At 46.2% G+C, this 22,279-nt stretch overlaps 1 protein-coding gene and 1 long non-coding RNA gene across 4 annotated transcripts in view; one reads left to right on the plus strand and one right to left on the minus strand.

Moving 5' to 3' along the window:
* The window catches only part of LOC109400410 (protein bunched, class 2/F/G isoform), an 864,004-nt gene that overhangs the window by 257,884 nt on the left and 583,841 nt on the right, over positions 1–22,279 (plus strand). The window lies entirely within an intron of this gene.
* The window catches only part of LOC134285558 (uncharacterized), a 206,747-nt gene that overhangs the window by 139,525 nt on the left and 44,943 nt on the right, over positions 1–22,279 (minus strand). The window lies entirely within an intron of this gene.

A 22,279-nucleotide genomic window follows, 5' to 3' on the forward strand; every position in this document is an offset into this window, starting at 1 on the left:
GTACCAACCGGATGGTTAGCAAACACCAGCTTTGCAGGGTTGTTGTCCGTCATTCTTGCAACATGCCCTGCCCATCGTATCCTTCCGGCTTTGGCCACTTTCTGGATGCTGGGTTCGCCGTAAAGTGCAGCGAGCTCGTGGTTCATCCTTCTCCGCCACACACCGTTCTCCTGTACACCGCCGAAGATCGTCCTTAGCACCCGTCGCTCGAAAACTCCGAGTGCTTGCAGGTCCTCCTCGAGCATCGTCCATGTCTCGTGTCCGTAGAGAACCACCGGTCTTATTAACGTCTTGTACATGGTACATTTGGTGCGGGGGTGAATCTTTTTTGTCCGCAGTTTCTTCTGGAGCCCAAAGTAGGCTTGACTTCCATTGATGATGCACCTACGTATTTCACGGCTCACGTTATTGTCAGCCGTTACCAAGGAACCGAGGTAGACGAATTCTTCTACCATCTCGAAAGTATCCCCGTCTATCGTAACATTGCTGCCAAGGCATATCCTGTATCGCTCAGTCCCACCTACCAGCATGTACTTTGTCTTAGCCGCATTCACCACCAGTCCGACCTTTGCTGCTTCGCGTTTCAGGCGGGTGTACAGCTCTGCCACCGTTCCAAATGTTCTAGCAATAATATCCATGTCATCCGCAAAACAGACAAATTGGCCAGATTTCGTGAAGATCGTACCCCGGCTGTTGAGCCCGGCTCGTCGCATAACACCTTCCAGGGCGATGTTGAAGAGTAGGCAGGAAAGTCCATCACCTTGTCGTAGTCCCCGTCGAGATTCGAATGAATCTCCATGATTTTCGTCCATGATTTTCCATAGCTCTGTGCGGTCGATACTGTCGTATGCCGCATTGAAGTCGATGAACAGGTGGTGCGTTGGGACCTGGTATTCACGGCATTTCTGGAGGAAATTCGGCCGTACGGCGAAGATCTGGTCCGTTGTCGACCGGCCGTCGATGAAACCGGCTTGGTAACTTCCCACGAACTCATTTACTTTAGGTGAAAGACGACGGAAGATGATCTGGGATAGCACTTTGTAAGCGGCATTCAAAATGGTGATCGCTCGAAAGTTCTCACACATTAACTGTCGCCTTTCTTGTGGATGGGACAGATTATCCTTTCCTTCCACTCCTCCGGTAACTGTTCGGTTTCCCAGATCTTGACTACTAACTGGTGCAGACAGGTGGCCAACTTTTCTGGGCCCATCTTGATGAGTTCCCAGCTAACACGAAGTCGTTTATGATGTTGATTAGAATGCTAAAGTGGAGGCCATATACGTACCTGCTCTCATTTAGCTGCGTGTAAAGTGTACGCATATCGCCTGCACTTTAGCATCCTATTCAACATCATATGCGATCGTGTGTTGACTGGGTTCTGCTGCGATACCGTCCTTACCAGCCGCTTTGCTGTTTTTGAGCTGGTGGATGGCATCCTTAACTTCCCTCAGCGAGGGAGTTGGCTCGTTCCCGTCCTTTGCTGCACCAACATAGTCATTTCCTCCGCTGCCTTGGTCCTCCATTCCCACATTCTCTTCGCCATTCAGGTGCTCGTCGAAGTACTGCTTCCACCTTTCGATCATCTTACGTTTGTCCGTCAGGAGGCTCCCGTCCTTATCCCTGCAGATTTGCCTTTGCGGGATGCTGGTAGAACTTACGTGTTTCTTGTGAACGGCACAGCAGTTCCATTTCCTCGCACTCCACTTTTTCCAGGCGGCGCTTTTTCTCCCGGAAGAGACGGGTCTGCTGCTTCTGCTTCTGTCTGTATAGCTCCACATTCTGTCGGGTTCCATGCTGCAGCATTACCGCCCGCGTTGCATCCTTCTCCTCCAGAACCGCCTGCACTCAACGTCGAACCAATCGTTTCGTCGACTCCGTTCTACGTACCCGATAGTGCTCTCGGCTGCGTTGTTGATGGCTGCTTTGACTGTACTCCAGCAGTCCTCTAGAGGGGCCACATCGAGCACACCCTCGTCCGGCAACGCTGCCTCGAGATTCTCCGCGTATGCGGTGGCGACATCCGGTTGCTTCAGTCGCTCTTGATAACGAAGAGTTTTGGGCGCAGTTTAACCATCACCAGGTAGTGATCAGAGTCGATATTAGCGCCACGATAGGTCCTGACGTCGATAATGTCGGAGAAGTGCCGTCCATCAATCAGAACGTGGTCGATTTGCGATTCCGTTTGTTGTGGTGATCTCCAGGTGTAACGATACGGGAGGCTGTGCTGGAAAAAGGTGCTACGAATGCCCATGTTCTTGGAGGCGGCGAAATCGATGAGGCGTAGGCCATTTTCGTTCGTCAGCTGGTGAACGCTGAACTTTCCAATCGTCGGTCTGAATTCTTCCTCCTGGCCTACCTGAGCGTTTAGACCCCTATGATGATCTTGACGTCGTGGTTTGGGCAGCGGTCGTACTCGCGTTCGAGCTGCGCGTAAAATGCGTCTTTGTCATCATCAGTGCTTCCGAAGTGAGGGCTGTGCACGTTTATTATGCTAATGTTGAAGAATCGGCCCTTGATCCTCAACCTGCACATTCTTTCATCGATCGGCCACCAACCGATCACGCGCCTCTGCATGTCGCCCATCACTATAAAAGCTGTTCCCAGCTCACGTGTGTTGCCGCAATTCTGGTAGATGGTATGATTACCTCTAAACGTTCGAACCATAGATCCTGTCCAACACACCTCCTGCAGCACTACGATTCCGAACCCGCGGTCCTTCAGTATATCGGCGAGTGTGCGGGTGCTCCCGATGAAGTTGAGAGATCTGCAGTTCCACGTACCGAGCTTCCAATCGCAAGTCCCTTTTCGTCGCTGTGGTCGTCGCCATTGGTATCGGTTCGCATTCTTCTCTTGTTGATTTTCCGGTGCTAGTCTTTTTTACGGCTGGCTCGCAGGGCCTGACACCAACCCACTAACCCAGGGAGCTGGGCTTACCTTCCCGGAAGCTACGGGTTCTGCATTGGCATTTCCTCCAACTACAGTGCTAAATAGCTAGGCTCAAGCGCCAATCATCGCCGGGGGTGGTGTTGTTAATGGGTGCCCAGGAGATAATATTTTACCTGAGCTTCCACCCCCTTGGCACAATAACATTTGAACTTGAGAGCAGCTTCAAAAGGCTCGTAGTAACATCTTCTTGAATAGTATTCTCAGATGAGAGATCTTCGGGGAATTCTTGAAGACATTTCTGGGGAGATCCCTGAGGACACTTCTGAAGAATTTCTGAAAGGTGGTTTCCAATATAAATGCCTGTAGAAATTTCGGGGAAATTTCTAGGAGGAATTCCTGAAAACATTTCTAAAAAATTACTGGCAAATTTCTAGAGATACTTTTGGATGAATTTGTGTAAGCATTTCTGAGAAAATTACCAAATGAATATCCTTACGGAAATCCTGGGGACATTTTCTAATGGAAATTCTGTGGCAATTCCTGGAACATGGGAATTCTGGAAGGAATCCCAGGAGGTAATCTTTGGAAATTTCATGGAGGAACTGCTGAGAGTATTTCTGAAAGGTTTTCTAGTAGAATTCCTGACGAAATTTCTGAAAAATATAAGACAGAATTTTAAAGAAAATTCTTGGAGTTTATTTCTTGGGAAATTCCTTGAGGGAGTCCAGAACAAATTTCTTAATTATATTATGAGGAAATTTCTAATAGAAATTCTTGGATGAATTCCTGGAGAACTTCCTAGAGAACTTCTGCGAAAATTCTTGGTTGAATTCCTGGGAAAATTACTGGAGAAACTCAAGAAAAGCTACAGATGGAATTCCTGAGCAAATTTCTGAACAGATTCCTTGGGAAAGTTATGTAGGAATTCCTATGGAAACTCTGGGGAAACTTTTCAAAACATCAATGTAGATTTTTTTTTTGAAAATCTCCAAACATTCTTCAAGGATTTCTTTTGACTAATTATGTGTAAATTCTGTCGCAATCTCAGAAGAAATTCTCGGATGACCGTATCAGAAATTTCAGTGTGAATCTCCGAAGGAATTCCTGTTGAAGTCCCAGAAAACAATCCCGAAAGAATCCAAAGTGAAATCTCAGGATGAATCTTCAAAGAAATACTAGGAGGAGTCCCAGAAGCAATTCCTAGAGGACTGGGATTAAAATTTACTCTCGGAAAACTCACCAAATGAGAATTCTGCCTTTGGAAGGGAAGTGATCCGTGGATTCCGAGATAAACTTGGCCCGGGTTAAAGTAACAAGATTTTACAGATGAAAATGAACCTCAGAAGATATTCTTGGAGGGATCTCAAAAAGATATTCTTTAGGAATCCTAGGAGAGGTTCTTAGAATAATTCCAGGTATAATTCCAAGTGGTATTAAAACAGAAATTCTTGGAGGGATCCTTTAATAAATGTGAGGGTGGGTCTGATAAGTATTTTATGAAGGAAGCCTTCAAAACATTACCGGATGAATCTCAGAGGTAATTCCTGGAAGAATTACAGCAATTTTTTACAGGAATCTTCGAAAACAAAAAATAAATCATGTATGAATCCCAGGAGGAATTGATAGATGAATTTCGGAAGAAATTTATGGAGAATCTCAGAATAAACTCCAATTAAATTCTAAATGATTCACAGAAGCAATCTTTAAAAATTACTGGACTTTCTGGGGAAACCTCAGAAGAAATTTTGTGGATGCCACCTTAAATCGACTTACTGGTGATATCTTGGAAAATGATTCGGACGTAAAACAGTCCAATCAAACGGATGGAAATTTTGTTGACAATGTGCCGAAGACAAGAAGGTGAAAAAAGAAATGTGAAGTATGATTCTTGCGAAACTAATCCACCACTCCACCCCAGCCAGAAATAGCTGTATCGCTCTAGAACTTAAATTCTTCGAATTCGAATGGGGATTGACCACAATATCCGTAGGATTCTGCACGAGTTCACCAAAAATTGCGTTGAAACGATGCCATGTTTACGAAAAATCAACTCGTTTTTAACCTTCCGTAACTCGCGCGGTTGACTACCTGCGTCAGCAACACGCTCATGCTGAGCACATAAAACGAGATTTTTTCAACGTGTTGTACAAAATACAACTGCGCGATCGCTCGAGGGTTAAGGGCGGACGGGACGGTCAAGGAAATATCCGCCATTGCTCTGTTTCTACTAAGATGGTAATCTCAGATTCTACTTCATATAATGGAACAAAAATCTATCATTGTGTATGCTCACTTGCAGTGCATATGCTGATTGTTTTTCAGCCTCATCTGTGCGATAGAAATCGAGATTACCATCTTCAAAATCGCGAGGCAAATTGTTAGAAAGAGAGGGAAGATAGGAAAAATAACACAGCGTCCCGATTCACCTTAAGGACCATTTGTTTTACTTTTGATCGGTGCCATGTTGAATAGGTGGCCATGGGAATGAGTTCATTTTCTACAAAGGCGACTTACTCCGCCAAAGCTTGACTACTCAGTGTCACTGAGTCAATGAGTGTCAATGAATTCCTCCGAGAATTCCCCCGGAATTCCTCCAGGAATTCCCCCAGGGATTTCTTCAAGGATTCTCTGGGAGATTCCTTCCGAAAATATATTCCTTTTCTATATATTATTTTCTTTTATATTCCTCCGGCAATTTTTTCTGAACTGTTGCCAGAGTTTCTCCAAAAAACTATTTCGATGTTCTCACACAAATTACGACCTCCAGAAATTCCGTCTGAAGATATTGTATGAACTGCTTCCGATATTTGTTCATGAATGTCTTCCAGTATGCTTCGCTAAAAATTTCGCGCGGCGTTCCTTCAATAATTCCGTCCAGAATTCAACCAAAACAAAACCGTCCAAAGTTCGTCCAGGACTTCCTTTCGGAGTTTCTTCATCCTGGGCGATTGCCAGTCATCACCTTAACCTGTAGCCAGGTAAAATTTCTGTCGACTTCCTTTATTTCCTTGCTGAGGCTGCGCCGCCACGAGCCTGTGGGTCTACCTCTGCTGTGATGTCCTGCTGGGTTCCAATCTGACGCTTGTTTGCAGATTTTATTGGGTAGAGTGTGGCCGAACCACCGCCATTTTCACTCCCGAATTTGTGTTGCTACCCAGTCAACGTATACGATGTTGTATTAGATGATAAAGTGGAGGCTACATGCGAGCATGCCTCTATTTAGGCGCATGTAAAATGTACGCATATCGCCTCCACTTAAACATCTTACACAACATCGTGTACGATGGATGACTGGGTATCGGCTTTTGATAACATCGACGATGGAGCTCCACGTTGGAGATCCAATTGTGAGGCCACCATGCACGAATTATGTACCGCTGACATCGATAATTTATTATTTATTGCTTTTCGATATTTTTTATTGTGGAAAAATCGAATTTATTTATGGAAAATTCGAAGTTTTTTTTGGTGGGAAAAATGGCTTTTTTTATTGCAACAGTTGAATTATTCATTGCATTTTTGACGTTTTTAATTGCTCAAAAATCAATTATTTATGGAAACTTTTGATTTATTTATGAATTTTTTTATTTGTTTATGGAAATTTTGTTATTTATTACTGCTTACACCCCTGTTTCTTCACTGGAACTTTTGGAATGATTTATGAAGAATGATCACTTTCTTATGAGTCGTTTATATTTTAGCCCTGAAAAAACTGGAAAAAGCCAGGAAAAGATTGCCAACGGAACGCATGAACAAAAAATAGATCAATTCCTAGAGGAATTCCAAGTTTTTTTTGTGTATAATGTTAGTTCTTTAAAAATCCCCGATGAAATTGATAAAAAAAAAACCAGTAGTAGAACCTACATGGACCATTTCAAAACAATCCCTTCCTTCAGGAGTTCCTAAATCTTCGGGAACTCTGCAGGACTACAGGACTTCCTACAGAAATCTCGGTATAATCTGGTGCGACTGAAGCAACCGCATGTTGCCACAGTATACGCGCAGAATCTCGAGACAGCGTTGCCGGACGCAAGCGAGCTCGATGAAGCCCCTTTCGAGGACTGCTAAAGTACGATATAACACAGAGAACAGACATCCAAGCCAGAACAAATTTTATCTCGAAAGCTGTGTAAGACCTCAAATATGTTTAGCATTGACAACTCTCGCGCCACCATATAGCAAGTTACCACAACTAGTGGTGAGTATACATATCTAGATAAGTTTCATATTCACCACTAACAAGGGCATTGCCACTTTGCGATAGCAGCGCCGCCACCGAATTGCCACTTGTGTTGCCATTTCAAATGATCGTTAAATTTCTTACACAGTTTCGGAACTGGACTTGGATGTCCATTCTCTGAGGATAAAGGCAGCCAGACTAACGTTGGGGATGTGGAACGGAGCCGAAGGAACGATTGGTTCGACGATGGAAGAGAAGAACGCAGCGAAGGCGGTCATGCTGCAGCACGGGACCCGGCAGAACGTGGAGCGATATGAAATAACGCGGAAAAGGCAGATCTGTCTGTCCCGGGATAAAAAGGAAAATGTGAACAAATGGAACTGCTGCGTCGTTCACAAGCAACACGGAAGTTCTACCAGAAGCTCAACGCATCCAGCAATGGCTTCGTGCTGCCGAAATGTGTAAGGATAAGGACGGGAGCATCTTGACGGGCGGACGTGAGAGGAGCGAAAGGTGAAAGCAGCACTTCGATCAGCACCTGAATGGCATGGAGAACGTAGGCACGGGATACCACGGCAACGGAGGAAACGACGACGCCAGTGCAGCGGAGGACGGAAATGAACCAACTCCCACGCTGAGGGAAGTTAAGGATGCCATTCAAAAGCTGAGGAATTCTCGTAAGCATTCTTCCGAGAAATTTCCATGCATTCTTCCAGGGATTCCTCCTTGGATTTTGCAGATATTTCTCAAGCATTTTTTTTCAGCGATTCCTCTAGGAATTCCAACAGATATTCCTCCAGGAATTATTTCAGGGACTCCTGGGATTGCTTCAGGAGTTCTTTTCGGGATTTATCCAGAAATTCATGCAGGCATTCCTCCAGGAACTAATCATGGTATTTCCTAATAAATTTTGTCAGCAGTTCATCCAGGATTTTTTTCAGGAAATCCTTCAGGGATTTCTTCATAAATTCTTCCTTCCATTCCTTCCTTCCAATTCTTCCAGATCTTGCTCCAGGAATTTCTGCAAGGATTCCTTTAGGAATTCCGCTAAAAATTCCTCTAGGAACTTTTTTAGGGTTTTTTTCTAGGGATTTCTCCACGAATTTCTCCAATGATTCTCCAGGGATTCCTTCAGAAATTCATTCGAGGATTTCTCCTGGAATTGCTCTAGAAATTCTACCAGGAATTTCATCATGGATTCCTTCAGTAATTCCCACGGGAATACCTCTAGGAATTTCTCCTGGTATTCCTTCAGGATTTTATCAAGGAATTTTTCCAGAAACTCCTCCAGGAATTACCCCAGGATTTTTCCAGGAATTGCTCCTGGACATCCTTCAGAAATTACGTCAGTAATTCCTCTAGGGATTCCTCCAGGAATTTCTCCACAGATTTCTTCAAGGATTCCCCCATGGAATCTCTCAGGAATTCCCTCGAGGATATCACAAGAGTTTTTTTTCAGAAACAGAAAAATAGGAATTCCTCCAGGAAATACCCCTGAAATTTCTTCAGGATTTCCTCCAGGAATTGCTTCTGGACATTCTTCAGAGATTATATCAGCAATTCCTTCAGGAATTTCTCCAGGAAATCCTCTAAGGATTTCTTCAGAGATTCTACCAGGAAATTATCCAGGAATACTTTCAGGAATTTTTCAGGCATTCCTCCAGAATTTTCTTTAGGGATCCAGGAGTCCCACGAATATCTCCAGGGATATTCCCTGAGATTCCTTCAGGGAGACTTCCAGAAATTCTTGCAAGGGTTCTTCCAGGAAATCCTCCTGGAATTTCTCAAGGGATTTTTTTTAGAAATTTCTCCAGCAATTCCTCCTAGAATTCAACTAGAGATTACTTTACGAATTTTGACAGTGAATGTTACAAGAAATTTCTGCAGGAGTTCCGGCTGGGTCTTTTCCAAGTATTCCTCCAGGAATTACGCCTGGAATTTGTTCAGAAGTTTCTCCAGGTATTCCTCCTGGATTCTCGCAAGAGATATTCCCAGGAATTGCTTCAAGGATTCCTCCAGGAATCCCTTCTGGGATTTCTCCAAGAATTCCCCCAAAGAATCTTCCCAGGAATTTCTCTGGGAATTCCTCAAGTGATTTCCTCAGAAATTCCTCTCAGGTTCTCATTAAAAATTCATTCAGGAGTTCCTTCGGAAATTTCAGAAATCCTTCAATCATCTTTTCAGGGATGTACCCAAGAACTTTTTCAGGATTACTTGCTGTTTTTTTTTAATTATATCAAGAATTTGCAGAGGAATACCTCCAGTGAATAGTACTGGAAGATAATTAAAAAGGGATGCATATAGAAACTAGAAAATTCTAAGTTAGTCTTCAAAAAAGTTAGTAATTTTCAAAAGATATCAGCTATAAATTCTTACGAATGTTTTGTAGACTTTTACAATATAAAAATGCATGTGCATAAAAATCCTTAATCTTCCAGATATTGGTCACCGCTACCAGCATCACGTTGATTTGTGAAGATTGGGCGAGCCTTTAGAACCTTTTCATCGCATTTGATTTCTTGAACCTCTCAGGTAACAAAAAAAAGAACTGTACACACTTAGAAATTCTGAAATTTGCACGAAACGGAATCATCAAAGAACGTAAATGTTTTCAAGACTGAATCATAATTTGGACTCAATTTTACGCGCATCATGTAAGTGCTGGTTGGTTGCGTTAAATGTCAACAAATTCGTTTCACCAGAACCGTAGAAGCAGTATCACGTTCATCAGCCGCCTTCTAACTCGGTCAAATAGCCGAGAGGTAAGAGAGGTGGCTCACGATCAGGAGATCCGGTGTTCGAATCCATGCATGGCATCATTTTACTTTTCTATGTTTTATCTGTCAAATTGGTTTTAGCGATTGCTAGACGCTAAGAAAAAAAAAAGTTCTATTTTGGGGTGTCTTGAAAGACGTAAATTTACATGTTTCAACCTCTAAATTTGTGTTTTTGGAGATGCTCGTATATGTCAGGTTCAGGACACTTAAAATTACATGATATTTTCTAGGTGTGTACATAAACCGATGCTTCATTGCCTCTCAATGACAATGACATGCACTTAATAGTAAGGATACGGGTATTGCCACAAAAGATCAAAATACTGGTCACATACTAGCGTGGAAATTCGGAACTATGTTCTTCATGACCTAGAAGTACTTGTAGTTCTGAACAACTTTGCCGAAGATCGTACCTCCCTATATAACATCAATCTCGTATAACATCAATCGAACTGATGAAGACAAAATGTTGCAATCTTGTCGAATGTCGAGGTTCCGAGAGAACTCGCTACAAAGACATGGTACTCATAACCAATCTGGAAACAACACGGAACCGGAAATGTGTATTCGCCTAGTTTTCTCCGGGAGCTGCATTAAATTCTAATCGGCTTTCACTACACCTTTCTAGGATAGTGAAGGATTCTGATAACGCAAAAAGATTGAAATTTGGTTTACTAACTACTGAGATATGGATGTGCAAACAAAAAAACAAAAATAGCTCCACGATTTTTTGCCTGTCGGTCGGTACTTGACGTTACAAGAACACTGCTGGTATAAAAAGTGTTAATAGGGATTTCGGCTCTAAAACCATTCAATATGAGTATATATTGTATGAGGAAGAAGACTGAAGTTAAAAAATGGCGACCAGAATTTCCATGATAGTGCACTTAAGTCCAAAATGGTGGCCAAAATTCAAGATTGCATCTTTTTAACTTTTTTTTTTAAATAGTTTAGAACATCATCATAAAAAGCCAGATAAACGGTACATATGACTACTGGTGCCATGAAATGGATTTTTGTTAAACATATGAGAGTGCGATATTCATCAACATGTCATTTGAGTTTTGTTGAAATGGGCTTTCGAAGGGCACCATCATCGCTAGGTGAAATAATTAGGGTCTTATTTTTCTAATTCCATTCTTCTACCATAGACACCGTGAAGCTCTGTGGAAGGCTCCGCTCAGCCTGATACAGTCTGCTACCAGCGCTCATCATTGCTGTCATGACCCTGCTGTGGAGTCTATAGTTGAAGCCCTCTAGCTTCATTTTATAGGATAGTACCAAAAATATCAAACTCTTTTCCTGCCTCATCGCCATTCTATTTCCAGATTGAGCTCCACTGTGAGCACTTCCACGTATAGTCATCGTTTACTGGTCCATCACAAATTGGCGCGAAGTAGGTACTGCTGATTGCTATCCCTCTAGCAGCAGCGAATGTCACAAGGCGCAGACCATTATCGTTGGTAACAGAATGAAGGCTTTCCGTTCCAATGACAGGCCGAAAGAAACTTTCCCTGCCGATTTGCGCATCCGCATCTCCGATGACTATTTTGACATCTTGTTTTGGGCACTCTCCGTAGGCCTCTCATAGAACTCATCCTTCATGTCATTGGGTTTGTCGTTCGTTGGCGCATAGATGCTGATCAAGCTGTAGTTGAAGAACTTGCCCTTCATCCTCAACACACAGATTCGGTCGCTTATCGGCTTCCACCGAATAACTCGCTTCATCTGCTTCCCGATCACTATTAAGCCAACTCCGCGTTCTGCCTTATCGCCGCCGCAGTAGTAGATGTGGTACTTGAATTAAGTGTTGGAACTAGGACCCACCGCTCGGAATTCGCGTTCTCCTGTTTTGGACCAGCGTATCTCCTGGATAGCAGCCACAATTACGCCGACATTCTGCAGTTCACGAGCCAGGAGCGCAACACGTGCGGGTACGTTCAAAGTTCTCACGTTCCAAGATCCGACTTTCCAATCGTTGTCCTTTATTCGTTGCCGGGTCTGTTGCCGTTGAACCAATCCGTTTACTCTATTTTTGCTTTTCTGGGTATTTGAAGGTTTTCGGTTACCGGGGCCGCGCTGCCTACATTGCGTTGAAGGGGCTGCCTTCTTAAGTATAGCTGACGCAATACAGCATTTCATACTCAGCCGCTGGATGCCAGAACAGACGCTGTTTGAGCCGCACCTCCTTGGTGAACAGACACTCGGATCGTACCTCCTCAATCTGGCTGAAGTCAGAAGGACAACAGTGCCCAGGCTTCACTAACAGGAACAGAGCTATGTTGGACGCTCTCGTTATCGACTCACCGTTTTGCAGCTAGTTGGATGGCCTCATATGCCCAATCTACAAGACTGGAGTGTGCCAATCACAGAGGGATTACCCTTTTAAATTCAGCCTATAAGATACTGTCGCGTGTCCTGTTCGACAAACTGCTACCTCTTGAGGAGTCCTTCTTCGGCGAATACCAGGCTGCTTTTCGTGAGGGCCGATCAACGACGGATCAAATGTTTACCCTGCGGATGATCCTATAGATAAATTTCGCAACTTGCAGACTCACCATCTGTTCATTGATTTTAAAGCAGCCGACGATTTAGTGAAAAGAAATGAGCTTTGGCAGATAATGTCAGAACATGGTTTTCCGGCGAAACTAATTAGGCTGATACGTGCAACGCTGGATGAATCAAAATCAAGTATTCGGATTGCGGACGAAGTTTCTACGTCGTTTGTGACCTTGGATGGATTGAAGCAGGGGGATGCTCTTGCAAATTTATTGTTCAAATTGCACTCGAAGGAGCGATTAGGAGGTCATGCGTGCAGAGAAATGGCCTTATCATCACACGGTCGCACATGCTCCTCGATTTTGCGGACGATATTGATCTCATCGGCATCGATCGTAGGGCAGTGGAGGAAGCTTATGTTCCTCTGAAGAGAGAGACAGCGAGGATAGGCTTGACGATTAACTTAACCAAGACGAAGTACATGATAGCGGGTAGAGACAGAAGCCGGCCTAGTGGTGTTAGTGCTGAGGTAGAGATTGATGGGGATGTGTTTGAAGTTATTGAAGAATTTGTTTATCTTGGAACACTTGTGACATGTGACAATGACGTTTCCCGTGAAGTGGAAAGGCGTATTGCAGCTGCGAATCTTGGGCCTTTTACGGATTGCGGAGCCAGCTTAGGTCCCGTAACTTGCAAACGCAAACAAAATTCGCTCTGTATAAGACGCTGATTCTTCCGGTTGCCCTCTACGGTCACGAAGCGTGGACGTTAAAGGAGGTAGACCGAAAAGCTTTTGGAGTTTTTGAGCGCAAAGTGCTGCGGACAATTCTCGGTGGGAAACAAGAAAATGGAGTGTGGCGCAGACGCATGAATCACGAGTTGTACCAAGTGTACGAAGATGCGAATATTGTGAAACGTATAAAATACGGCAGACTTCAGTGGGCTGGACACGTAGTGCGAATGTCGAAAGAACGAATTGCGAAAACGATATTCAGCAGAGAACCCGGTAGAGGTAGGCGACTTCGTGGGCGGCCGCGAACTCGCTGGCTGCACGCGGTTGAAGAAGATCTACGATCCCTACACGTTCGGGGAAACTGGAGGAACATCGCCCAAGACCGACGAAGATGTGGTGCTCTACTATACGCTCGGCATTGGAGTAAAGTTACTTTGTAGCCAACAAGGTATCAAGGTACATAGGTACTAATTGGCGCACCATCTTCGCACAACTTTTTGAACGCATCGGCACTCGAACCGCGACACCAGACACCAAGTAGCATGGAAGGATGGAAGCCTCAGTCGGATCCATCTTGCTTGCTTACCTGTCACCATCAACTTGTTTATGCCATCCTAGTTGTCCCGGTCCTGAACCTAGTTATGGGGCTTCCTAGCTGTCATCTCTGCTTTCAAAAGTTACTTGAAGAATATTGCACAACATATAACTTGAAAATAAATCGGATTTCATTTGAAAAGAAGAAGGTCGCTTCTACTTATGATATTCGTGCGTTGAGCTGACAATGCTTTAAAAGTTCAGTAGAAAAAAATCAAGCTTTTTCGTTTATTACTGCAGAACACAACATCAGGTCAAGTACCCGCTAGTGAAAAGCTAAAAAGCAGCTCCGAAATACATATTCCTCCGTGGTGCATCCTTCTGATAATAGAGTATGCACTTTTCACATTATACGCCCCATTTAACCCTTACAGCAAGCGGTTCTCCTTGCTACAACTGGTTCGGAACCCGCGTAAAAGGATAAAGAAAGCAAAAATAATCCACCTATCAGGAATGATGTTTTTATTGCAGCTATCTGGGTTGTTATTGTAATACTCAATAACGTACCCATCATATATTTGTAACGTTGCAACCGATTTTGATCAAATTTGGTTGATGACGATTCTGCTCGAATCAAATTCAGATGCGTCTCAGTGGTTGATGCTTTCTGATCATGGAAGCGTTTTGAACTTGATGGAATCGTATTCAAACAGTTTTTCGAAAAGGTGTTTAAAAATAAATATGTTATCCACTAGATGCAGATGTTGCATAGGTACAATAAAAGGATTGGATAAAAAAGAATGATTAACCAAACAACACAACGACAACGATAAAGAACCAAAACCACAGATCTCCCAGTACTAATATATTTGTGCAACTGAACTGAAACGAACCGAACCCCATTTCGGTGTGTTTCGGTCTCTAGTATGTATGTCCTATCCTAAAGGACGACGATCGTGACACAGTAGATACCTTTGCTGGGGGTGTGAGAACTTGTCATTTTTTTCAGTTGTTCATTTTTCGTCCACTGCTGGCTACTGTACTGGCAGTGCAATAGTGCCTTATTGTGGCCCAGAAGCGAACTAACTGGCGTCGCTCTGTCGTCGTCGTCGTCGTCGTCGATTTATCTACTTGCAGGCGAAATGTCGCTGTCAATTATAATTATGAAAATTTGATGCATTCGACAGGTGATGTCTAAATGTTGGTCCGGCTCCTGTCCCGTTTGCCGGGGTTTCGGGGTTGGTGTGGCGCGGGTCCACCAAGTTCGATATCAATAATTCAATGCACCCCGGTAGGGCAGAGGTCGAGGTGAGGCAGGAACCCGGGATATTAATAATTTTAGTAGCACGTTATTACACTAAAATGGATTCGTCCGTTTCGGACGGTGGTGGGTGTGTTCCAAACGTTCTGCTCCATAATGCGAAACGTAGAGGAAGGTTCGGTTGGTGGGGTTGGAACGATGGGTTCGGAGGTGGTGCATTATTTTTATTATTTATATAGGATAATATTTTTCCCTGGTCGGACGCCAAGACTGAGAGACTGCTGGGACCAGCCAGCGTAGTACCAAGAGGGAAACGAACGTTGTTTATTCCAGCATTTTTCACTGGCGCTAGAGCTGCGTTGCCACCCATTTCGTGCCATTTTTTCCGGGGTACTGTAGGATGGGGTTACACTGATCCTTTTTATCCACTGGCGGGCTGTTTTCTACTGAGATCGACGAGATTCTCCAGGAATGCCTGACGGGATTCTACAGGAATACCTGGAGGGATTCTACAGTAATCCGTGAAGGGATTTAACAGACATCGTTGAGGGATTCTACGGAAATCCCTGGAGGGATTCTACGGGAATCCCTGGAGGGATTCTACGGGAATCCCTGGAGGGATTCTACGGGAATCCCTGGAGGGATTCTACGGGAATCTCCGAAGGGATTCCACAGGAATCTTCGAAGGGATTCCACAGGAATCTCCGAAGGGATTCCACAGGAATCTCCGAAGGGATTCCACAGGAATCTCCGAAGGGATTCCACAGGAATCTCCGAAGGGATTCCACAGGAATCTCCGAAGGGATTCCACAGGAATCTCCGAAGGGATTCCACAGGAATCTCCGAAGGGATTCCACAGGAATCTCCGAAGGGATTCCACAGGAATCTCCGAAGGGATTCCACAGGAATCTCCGAAGGGATTCCACAGGAATCTCCGAAGGGATTCCACAGGAATCTCCGAAGGGATTCCACAGGAATCTCCGAAGGGATTCCACAGGAATCTCCGAAGGGATTCCACAGGAATCTCCGAAGGGATTCCACAGGAATCTCCGAAGGGATTCCACAGGAATCTCCGAAGGGATTCCACAGGAATCTCCGAAGGGATTCCACAGGAATCTCCGAAGGGATTCCACAGGAATCTCCGAAGGGATTCCACAGGAATCTCCGAAGGGATTCCACAGGAATCTCCGAAGGGATTCCACAGGAACCTCCGAAGGGATTCCACAGGAACCTCCGAAGGGATTCCACAGGAATCTCCGAAGGGATTCCACAGGAATCTCCGAAGGGATTCCACAGGAATCTCCGAAGGGATTCCACAGGAATCTCCGAAGGGATTCCACAGGAATCTCCGAAGGGATTCCACAGGAATCTCCGAAGGGATTCCACAGGAATCTCCGAAGGGATTCCACAGGAATCTCCGAAGGGATTCCACAGGAATCTCCGAAGGGATTCCACAGGAATCTCCGAAGGGATTCCACAGGAATCTCCGAAGGGATTCCACAGGAATCTCCGAAGGGATTCCACAGGAATCTCCGAAGGGATTCCACAGGAATCTCCGAAGGGATTCCACAGGAATCTCCGAAGGGATTCCACAGGAATCTCCGAAGGGATTCCACAGGAATCTCCGAAGGGATTCCACAGGAATCTCCGAAGGGATTCCACAGGAATCTCCGAAGGGATTCCACAGGAATCTCCGAAGGGATTCCACAGGAATCTCCGAAGGGATTCCACAGGAATCTCCGAAGGGATTCCACAGGAATCTCCGAAGGGATTCCACAGGAATCTCCGAAGGGATTCCACAGGAATCTCCGAAGGGATTCCACAGGAATCTCCGAAGGGATTCCACAGGAATCTCCGAAGGGATTCCACAGGAACCTCCGAAGGGATTCCACAGGAATCTCCGAAGGGATTCCACAGGAATCTCCTAAGGGATTCCACAGGAATCTCCGAAGGGATTCCACAGGAATCTCCGAAGGGATTCCACAGGAATCTCCGAAGGGATTCCACAGGAATCTCCGAAGGGATTCCACAGGAATCTCCGAAGGGATTCCACAGGAATCTCCGAAGGGATTCCACAGGAATCTCCGAAGGGATTCCACAGGAATCTCCGAAGGGATTCCACAGGAATCTCCGAAGGGATTCCACAGGAATCTCCGAAGGGATTCCACAGGAATCTCCGAAGGGATTCCACAGGAATCTCCGAAGGGATTCCACAGGAATCTCCGAAGGGATTCCACAGGAATCTCCGAAGGGATTCCACAGGAATCTCCGAAGGGATTCCTCAGGAATCTCCGAAGGGATTCCTCAGGAATCTCCGAAGGGATTCCTCAGGAATCTCCGAAGGGATTCCTCAGGAATCTCCGAAGGGATTCCACAGGAAACTCCGAAGGGATTCCACAGGAATCCCCGAAGGGATTCCACAGGAATCTCCGAAGGGATTCCACAGGAATCTCCGAAGGGATTCCACAGGAATCTCCGAAGGGATTCCACAGGAATCTCCGAAGGGATTCCACAGGAATCTCCGAAGGGATTCCACAGGAATCTCCGAAGGGATTCCACAGGAATCTCCGAAGGGATTCCACAGGAATCTCCGAAGGGATTCCACAGGAATCTCCGAAGGGATTCCACAGGAATCTCCGAAGGGATTCCACAGGAATCTCCGAAGGGATTCCACAGGAATCTCCGAAGGGATTCCACAGGAATCTCCGAAGGGATTCCACAGGAATCTCCGAAGGGATTCCACAGGAATCTCCGAAGGGATTCCACAGGAATCTCCGAAGGGATTCCACAGGAATCTCCGAAGGGATTCCACAGGAATCTCCGAAGGGATTCCACAGGAATCTCCGAAGGGATTCCACAGGAATCTCCGAAGGGATTCCTCAGGAATCTCCGAAGGGATTCCACAGGAAACTCCGAAGGGATTCCACAGGAATCTCCGAAGGGATTCCACAGGAATCTCCGAAGGGATTCCACAGGAATCTCCGAAGGGATTCCACAGGAATCTCCGAAGGGATTCCACAGGAATCTCCGAAGGGATTCCACAGGAATCTCCGAAGGGATTCCACAGGAATCTCCGAAGGGATTCCACAGGAATCTCCGAAGGGATTCCACAGGAATCTCCGAAGGGATTCCACAGGAATCTCCGAAGGGATTCCACAGGAATCTCCGAAGGGATTCCACAGGAATCTCCGAAGGGATTCCACAGGAATCTCCGAAGGGATTCCACAGGAATCTCCGAAGGGATTCCACAGGAATCTCCGAAGGGATTCCACAGGAATCTCCGAAGGGATTCCACAGGAATCTCCGAAGGGATTCCACAGGAATCTCCGAAGGGATTCCACAGGAATCTCCGAAGGGATTCCACAGGAATCTCCGAAGGGATTCCACAGGAATCTCCGAAGGGATTCCACAGGAATCTCCGAAGGGATTCCACAGGAATCTCCGAAGGGATTCCACAGGAATCTCCGAAGGGATTCCACAGGAATCTCCGAAGGGATTCCACAGGAATCTCCGAAGGGATTCCACAGGAATCTCCGAAGGGATTCCACAGGAATCTCCGAAGGGATTCCACAGGAATCTCCGAAGGGATTCCACAGGAATCTCCGAAGGGATTCCACAGGAATCTCCGAAGGGATTCCACAGGAATCTCCGAAGGGATTCCACAGGAATCTCCGAAGGGATTCCACAGGAATCTCCGAAGGGATTCCACAGGAATCTCCGAAGGGATTCCACAGGAATCTCCGAAGGGATTCCACAGGAATCTCCGAAGGGATTCCACAGGAATCTCCGAAGGGATTCCACAGGAATCTCCGAAGGGATTCCACAGGAATCTCCGAAGGGATTCCACAGGAATCTCCGAAGGGATTCCACAGGAATCTCCGAAGGGATTCCACAGGAATCTCCGAAGGGATTCCACAGGAATCTCCGAAGGGATTCCACAGGAATCTCCGAAGGGATTCCACAGGAATCTCCGAAGGGATTCCACAGGAATCTCCGAAGGGATTCCACAGGAATCTCCGAAGGGATTCCACAGGAATCTCCGAAGGGATTCCACAGGAATCTCCGAAGGGATTCCACAGGAATCTCCGAAGGGATTCCACAGGAATCTCCGAAGGGATTCCACAGGAATCTTCGAAGGGATTCCACAGGAATCTCCGAAGGGATTCCACAGGAATCTCCGAAAAGATTCTACAGGAATCCCCGATTTGATTCTACAGGAATCCCCGATGGGATTCTACAGGAATCCCCAAAGGGAATCTACAGGAATCCCCGAAGGGATTTAACAAAAATCCCCGAAGGAATTCTACCGAAGGAATTCTACCGAAGGGATTCTATCGAAGGGATTCTACCGAAGGGATTCTACAGGAATCCCAGAAGGGATTCTACCGAAGGGATTCTACCGAAGGGATTCTACCGAAGGGATTCTACAGGAACCCCCGAAGGGATTGTACAGGAATCCCCGAAAGGATTCTACAGGAATCCCCGAAGGGATTCTACAGGAATCCCCGAAGGGATTCTACAGGAATCCCAGAAGGGATTCTACAGGAATCCCAGAAGGGATTCTACAGGAATCCCCGAAAGGATTCCACAGGAATCCCCGAAGGGATTCTACAGGAATCCCCGAAGGGATTCTACAGGAATCCCCGAAGGGATTCTACAGGAATCCCCGAAGGGATTCTACAGGAATCCCCGAAAACATTCTACAGGAATCCCCGAAGGGATTCTACAGGAATCCCCGAAGGGATTCTACAGGAATCCCCGAAGGAAATCTACAGGAATCTTCGAAGGAATTGTACAGGAATCCCCGAAGGGATTCTACAGGAATCCCCGAAGGGATTCTACAGGAATCCCCGAAGGGATTCTACAGGAATCCCCGAAGGGATTCTACAGGAATCCCAGAAGGGATTCTACCGAAGGGATTCTACCGAAGGGATTCTACAGGAACCCCCGAAGGGATTGTACAGGAATCCCCGAAAGGATTCTACAGGAATCCCCGAAGGGATTCTACAGGAATCCCCGAAGGGATTCTACAGGAATCCCCGAAGGGATTCTACAGGAATCCCCGAAGGGATTCTACAGGAATCCCCGAAGGGATTCTACAGGAATCCCCGAAGGGATTCTACAGGAATCCCCGAAGGGATTCTACAGGAATCCCCGAAGGGATTCTACAGGAATCCCCGAAGGGATTCTACAGGAATCCCCGAAGGGATTCTACAGGAATCCCCGAAGGGATTCTACAGGAATCCCCGAAGGGATTCTACAGGAATCCCCGAAGGGATTCTACAGGAATCCCCGAAGGGATTCTACAGGAATCCCCGAAGGGATTCTACAGGAATCCCCGAAGGGATTCTACAGGAATCCCCGAAGGGATTCTACAGGAATTCCCGAAGGGATTCTACAGGAATTCCCGAAGGGATTCTACAGGAATCCCCGAAGGGATTCTACAGGAATCCCCGAAGGGATTCTACAGGAATCCCCGAAGGGATTCTACAGGAATCCCCGAAGGGATTCTACAGGAATCCCCGAAGGGATTCTACAGGAATCCCCGAAGGGATTCTACAGGAATCCCCGAAGGGATTCGACCGGAATCCCCGAAGTGATTCGACCGGAATCCCCGAAGGGATTGTACCGGAATCCCCGAAGGGATTCTACCGGAATCCCCGAAGGGATTCTACCGGAATCCCCGAAGGGATTCTACAGGAATCCCCGAAGGGATTCTACAGGAATCCCCGAAGGGATTCTACAGGAATCCCCGAAGGGATTCTACAGGAATCCCCGAAGGGATTCTACAGAAATCCCCGAAGGGATTCTACAGGAATCCCCGAAGGGATTCTACAGGAATCCCCGAAGGGATTCTACAGGAATCCCCGGAGGGATTCTACAGGAATCCCCGAAGGAATTCTACAGGAATCCCCGAAGGGATTCTACAGGAATCCCTGAAGGGATTCTACAGGAACCCCCGAAGGATTCTAAAAAAATTCCCAAAGGGATTCTACAGGAATCCCCGAAGGAAATCTACAGGAATCCCCGAAGGGATTCTACAGGAATCCCCGAAGGAATTCTTCAGGAATCCCCGAAGGAATTCTACAGGAATCCCCGAAGGGATTCTACAGGAATCCCCGAAGGGATTCAACAGGAATCCCCGAAAACATTCTACAGGAATCCCCGAAGGGATTCTACAGGAATCCCCGAAGGAAATCTACAGGAATCTTCGAAGGAATTGTACAGGAATCCCCGAAGGGATTCTACAGGAATCCCCGAAGGGATTCTACAGGAATCCCCGAAGGGATTCTACAGGAATCCCCGAAGGGATTCAACAGGAATCCCCGAAGGGATTCTACAGGAATCCCCGAAGGGATTCTACAGGAATCCCCGAAGGGATTCTACAGGAATCCCCTAAGGGATTCTACAGGAATCCCCGAAGGGATTCTACAGGAATCCCCGAAGGGATTCTACAGCAATCCCCGAAGGGATTCTACAGGAATCCCCGAAGGGATTCTACAGGAATACTCGAAGGGATTCTACAGGAATCCCCGAAGGGATTCTACAGGAATCCCCGAAGGGATTCTACAGGAATCCCCGAAGGGATTCTACAGGAATCCCCGAAGGGGTTCTACAGGAATCCCCGAAGGGATTCTACAGGAATCCCCGAAGGGATTCTACAGGAATCCCCGAAGTGATTCTACAGGAATCCCCGAAGTGATTCTACAGGAATCCCCGAATGGATTCTACAGGAATCCCCGAAGGGATTCTACAGGAATCCCCGAAGGGATTCTACAGGAATCCCCGAAGGGATTCTACAGGAATCCCCGAAGGGATTCTACAGGAATCCCCGAAGGGATTCTACAGGAATCCCCGAAGGGATTCTACAGGAATCCCCGAAGGGATTGTACACGAATCCCCGAAGGGATTCTACAGGAATCCCCGAAGGGATTCTACAGGAATCCCCGAAGGGATTCTACAGGAATCCCCGAAGGGATTCTACAGGAATCCCCGAAGGGATTCTACAGGAATCCCCGAAGGGATTCTACAGGAATTCCCGAAGGGATTCTACAGGAATCCCCGAAGGGATTCTACAGGAATCCCCAAAGGGATTCTACAGGAATCCTCGATGGGGTTCTACAGGAATCCCCGAAGGGATTCTACAGGAATCCCCGAAAGGATTCTACAGGAATCCCCGAAAGGATTCTACAGGAATCCCCAAAGGGATTCTACAGGAATCCCCAAAGGGATTCTACAGGTATCCCCGAAGGGATTCTACAGGAATCCCCGAAGGGATTCTACAGGAATCTCCGAAGGGGTTCCATAGGAATCTCTGAAGGGGTTCCACAGGAATCCCTGAAGGGATTCTATAAAAATGCCTGATGTAGTTCTTCAGGAATCTAGGACGGGATTCCACGGGAGTCTCT

This window comes from Aedes albopictus, chromosome 1 (genome assembly GCF_035046485.1).
Source record: "Aedes albopictus strain Foshan chromosome 1, AalbF5, whole genome shotgun sequence".
NCBI lineage: Eukaryota > Metazoa > Arthropoda > Insecta > Diptera > Culicidae > Aedes > Aedes albopictus.